This window comes from Abramis brama (assembly GCF_963993115.1).
Source record: "Abramis brama genome assembly, chromosome: 3".
NCBI classification, from domain to species: Eukaryota; Metazoa; Chordata; class Actinopteri; order Cypriniformes; family Leuciscidae; genus Abramis; species Abramis brama.
The window spans coordinates 35,553,359-35,558,962 of record NC_139965.1 but is presented as its reverse complement, the minus strand read 5'-3'; positions in this window follow the sequence as shown (position 1 = coordinate 35,558,962).

Here is a 5,604-nt window from a genome sequence, read left to right as displayed (position 1 = left end):
ATGGACTAATGGCAGTATAGTGTATACATCAGCAGCTCTCATCTAAATAAATTGGATGTAATCCAAGCTCAGACATTGAAAGTGTGTAGTGGTGCTTTTAAAACATCGCCTTTTTCAGTGGTTTATTTATTTATTTATTTTTCTGGTTTATTTTTCCCTTTTGTTGTTTCTTTGGTACTTTGGATTTTTTGTCATTTTTGTGGGCACTTTTATATATTCTACACTGTGGACAAACCTCTCTGACACTCTAAATAAATTCCACCTTGCACAAAGTGCTTCTGCGAGTGCGCCATCATTTCAACATCCCTTTACGGACTCACATTTCTCCCCGAAGGTGAGCTGGTTGGCTCGTCTTCATCACACTGAGCTACGGTTGTTTCTTCAGACACTGTGCATGAGGGATTGAGTGTGCACTGTGCACTAATGATAGAACTGCTTTAATTTAAGTCCGCTGTCTCAGGCTGCTCTGGGTAAGTGATATTTCAGTGGGTTATTTCTCTTCATTAGGGCACAGTGTGCACAGCTGCATAGGCACAAAGAGCATGAGGTGCACAGCCTCTGTTGGGATCTTATCTGGTCTCTGTACTGTGACAGGGATTGGGGCAGCATTAGTATGACTGTAGCTATCGTAGTATTGCACATTCCCAAGTCCATAATTGGTCTGTCAGTCCTGCAAGGAAAAAGCCCTCCAAGGACTTCATAGCAGTCATTGATTTTATGATGGCAGAAATTTCCAGTTGTAAAAAAAAACTGGAAAACCTTTTTTCTTGCATCAGGCACAAGAGTTTAATTCTCACTTTGGTTGATCTGTCTGGCTGATAATAAAAGCCATAGAAGTGTTGCACATAATAACAAACCTATGTGGCACACATAATATTTTCACCAACATGAGCAAGCAACAAAAAATATAACATAAGTTATATTTTACAGACTAAATATGAAATATTGAATTGGAGTGCACCAGAGCCACGGGCGACTTTCAACAAATATGCAAAATGCAAACGGGAAAACGTCCCCGATGGCCATGTTCCATTGCAAAGGTTCAGGAGGTCTTGTGCCAGTCATTTCGAGTGAAATTGCTGTCTACTTTAAATCATATCCTGCCCCCAGGACTGCTCAATAAGAGGAAATGAGGAAAATAGCCTTACCTCACCCCCAGATCAACAAAGACAATGGCTGTCGCCAAATGGACAGTGAATTCTTGCCTCTATTACAAACTGAGCACTTAGATGATTTCCCAGAAAAACAATGATTTTTAATAATTAAGGGTCTTGTACAGCTTATTTCATTTTCAACAATACTAGAAATTTTCAAGTATGAAAGTACTGTGTTTGTTTTCAGTCACTGTCTGTTGGGTGGAACACATCACCATGTTTCATTGACAAGGAACAAGTTGGGAACTACTTAAAAAACATGTCCTCTCTCCATTTCGACATTGTTCTGTGGTAGGTGTGTGAACAAAAGTGCTTTATTATTTAAGATCCCCTCCGGCTGTTACATATTCTTCATGTTCATGCATTGTGCTTTTGAAATAATCGGTGCAAAATGAATCTAAAATATAAAAGATCAAAACATTTTATATTGGATCATTTATTATTCCTTTTTTTTTCTTCCATTGAAGAACCCAGTATGTACAGAGACCACAGTGAGAAGAGCAGTAATCCCATTTTCCCTCTGTCTTCACTCCTTGTCTGTCTGAAGCCCTAATCCTTTTACATCCTTTTATCAACCTGATCTGTTCTTCACCCTGATGAACAGCCATCAACAGCCTGAGAGAGAGAGAGAGAGAGAGAGAGAGAGAGAGAGAGAGAGAGAGAGAGAGAGAGAGAGAGAGAGAGAGAGAGAGAGAGAGAGAGAGAGAGCTCTGTCAGAACAACTAGATGCACTAGCAGTTTATGGTTATCCTTAAAGTCACCATGCAATCAAAATTGACACTTCTTATTTTCTATGGAATATTGTGCACATTTTTTTTTTTTTTTTTTTTTTTTTTCATGTGCCTAATCTTTAATCAGAATTAGTTCCCCTCTTTTTTGCAGTGACGTGTTTACTGGCACGTTTTTACCTGTCATTCACATGAGATTATGTGCAGCAATAGCTAACCACAACCATCCAATCAATTCCCAATTGACTAAATCAAGTCCCACCCAACATTTTTTCTTGATTTTCTTGTTTCACTTGGATATATGTCTTAATAGGAAAGAAAAGGCTATTGCAATTTCCGTATGCCAACAAACCTGAACCTGCCAAAATCTCAGTTATTGAACCTGCCAAGTTTAAAGTATTAAAGGATCAAATAAATATGTTCCATAATAAAAAGCTTGACATCTAATTGAATTAATATTCATTAACGTCTTTTGATAAAATATTTATCATGATGATTACAATTAAAACGTTCCAGAAATTGTGGTATGTTTGTATTTTTATCATTTATTTTGAAAATTAATGAATTTTCCAAAGCTCATGTGACATTCAACAGAGCAATTTAGCAATTTATTATTAAGGGGACTTTTAGACTGATAAAGGTACTATTAACCCAATAATTAATTTCACCCATGAATAAGTAAATGAAAATAAAAACAATTTGTATGTGTGCGCAATAACAATAAACAGGAGTGATGTTAGCATAAAACATAGCAAGGATGCTTGAGGCACTCTTATATAAATAAATAAATAAACACACACACACACACACACATCTGGTTTACTATCTTTGTGCTCTCCACAGACGTAATGATTTGTATACGGTTTAAACTGTATTCTGTCCCCTACACTATACTCACAGAAAACTTTCTGCATTTTTATATTTTTAATAAAACATTGTTTAGTATGTTTTTAAGCCATTTTAATTACAAGGACTCATGAAATGTCCTCATAAACCACATTTACATTGTAATACCAGTGTAATACCCATGTCATTATTCAAATGTGTGTCCTCATAAATCATATAAACAAGCACACACACATAATATGTGCATACATAAATGCATACATAGAACCAGGAAGGAAGTAGTGGAAAGTGGAGAAAATGGCTCAAATTTCAGAGCTTATCTCATGCATTCATTGATTCCACCTTTTTCAACATATCATTTTAAAACGTAGCTAATACGTTAATGCTTGCATATTAGATTGAATCACTGAAAAAGATTAACCACAACAGATTATGCTGGCAGACAGGGGATTCGTGCCTTGATGAAGAACACAGTGATGACAAAGGATGTATAAATGGTGTTACTTGACTCAAGGAAAATATTACTTTGTAAATCACATTGCACTTTTTTCCAGTAACACTTTGTACACTAGTACTTTGTACTTAATGTTTCATTAGATAATGGTACTTTGTAGGCTACTTAAGGTTCCTTCATCACTGTATAATTCAATGAAATATGATAATGGCTAGCCATCTCATTAATAAAAAACATATTTTCAAACAAACACAATCATATAGAGTTAAACAGATTTTGGAGGACATCAGAAAAGCATTATGCATATTTCATTCTTGCATGCAGTGAAATGAGAACATATAGGGCATCGAAAGAAAGAAGGACAGAAAAGGCTGCAAAATACTTTTAATTTGATCTCAGTTAAAAGACACGCCTCCATTTTCTTTCCCACCTGACTTTGGAGCTGAGTCATTTCCATCAGCTCCCTAAAGTGGCCCTCTGAAAATTCATTTAGCCTTCACTATTAGATTGATCTAATCAGTTCTCTCCAAGTTTTTTCATGCATTTAACAGCAGCAGAGGGAAATCAGGCCCATAGTCTAGGGGGTTGTGAAAGCCCTTTGCTACTAATGGCAGCTTTGTTCCGCAAAAAGTGATTTCCTGGCTAAAGAATCATTGTGTTTAGTCCCCCCGGTTGTGCTGTATGCAACTTTCTCCATATGCTTGTCATACCAAATATGCCCATGATGCAACTGATAGTTCGCCTAACAATTAGTCACTCTCACACTTTAATTTCTTGGGACCAACTGGCCCATTTTCACAAAAAAATCATCAGCATTAGGCCCAACTAACATAGCCAGATATTTTTTTTGTAATATGATAACCTTAGATGTGCAGAAGCTCAGCTGGAGTGTTCAGGCTTCAGTGTTCAGTTCAAGGAATGTGACGGGTCTCCCACTGCCCTGTGCAATTTAATCAACATCACCCGAGTCACATACAGTGGAGAGGTTTTCTGAAAGGTGCAGGACAGATGGTCTGCACATGGGCGAATACTAGAGGAGCATGTTGGTTCAAGTTGATTGTTGCATTCTGCACACTCACCAGTAATAAGATGTTTGCACCCATGCTGCTGTAATATCTCTGTTGTCTAAGATACATTTCATTAGTAGGACTTTGCTGTTACAAAAGCACCTGTTATTGGTATTTCTCAAGGCAACATCGAGAGAGCAAATTAACACAAACACATTTAACGTGAACATTTTCAGATGAAGGAAATTTGGTTCAGACGATTGAAAAGAATGAGTTCATGTGGGATTTTTTTTTTTCCCTTTCAACCATTCTGAGAACATCGGCAATGGCAATAAGACATTAAGAGTTTATTACCTTCTCATGTGAATGTAGGTTTGTCATTAGCTGAAGCCCCCTTTCATTATTCATCATTAACATTAGAAACTCGTTCTCTATTTGTTTAATTTTTTTGTAGCACAGTGGTCTCACACCGAGTTGACAGCTGCCCTTGTGTAATTTTACTGCTAATGAGGTCACTCCTCGTTTTTCCTTTGAAAGGTGAAATTAAATTAAATAAATGAAAACTATAGGACATTCTTTGATGGCAGTTTCCACACTTTTCAAGGTTACTCATCTATTTGTGGTGTATAAAATTTGGTATTCTGAATTTAAAGGGGTGGCTGATTATGATTTCACTTTATGATTTCACAACTTTAGTTAGTGTGTAATGTTGCTGTTTGAGCATAAACAACATCTGAAAAGTTAAAACGCTCAAAGTTCAAAGCAAAGGAAGATATTTGCTTTTAAAGAAATAATTTTTTTAAGGTGCTTTAAGCGATGTTGGGTGACGTCACTTCTTGTTGACATTCAAAGAATTGTCAAACAAAGCGGAGGCTAGCTCTCCTCCTCCTCCTCCTCCTCCTCCTCCTCCTCCTCCGAATCCGAACAGAGGAACAGAGGAAGTGTGTAGTATAGAGCACATTTGTGAGTCGTATCTGTCATATCCGTCTTTTCACATGCAATACAGTATATGTAACACAAATGCAATAGGATGTCAATCTGTAGACATCTTACAGCAGTTCCCACATGAGCGATTTTATAGATTATCATGACAGAATATGCTAATCAAAGACTTGAAGATAGTTAACTCCACATCAGCAACATAAATTCATCAACTAACCATTCAGAAATGTCCTGTTGCATTCTACATGTTGTCACTTCTTCTTGAGTCTCTCCATCATTGTCCAACTCCAGTTTAAACAAAAGGCAGAACAGTTTCTGACATTTTAGTGCTTGTCTGCATGAGGTAATCAGAGCTGCTAAGACACAAGAGCTCTTGAAGCTCTGCCCTCTGTGCCAGGAGCTGCAGCTCATTTGCATTTAAAGGGACACTCACAAAACAACTGACCCTCAAAAAGGGACAATTTTAACATGCT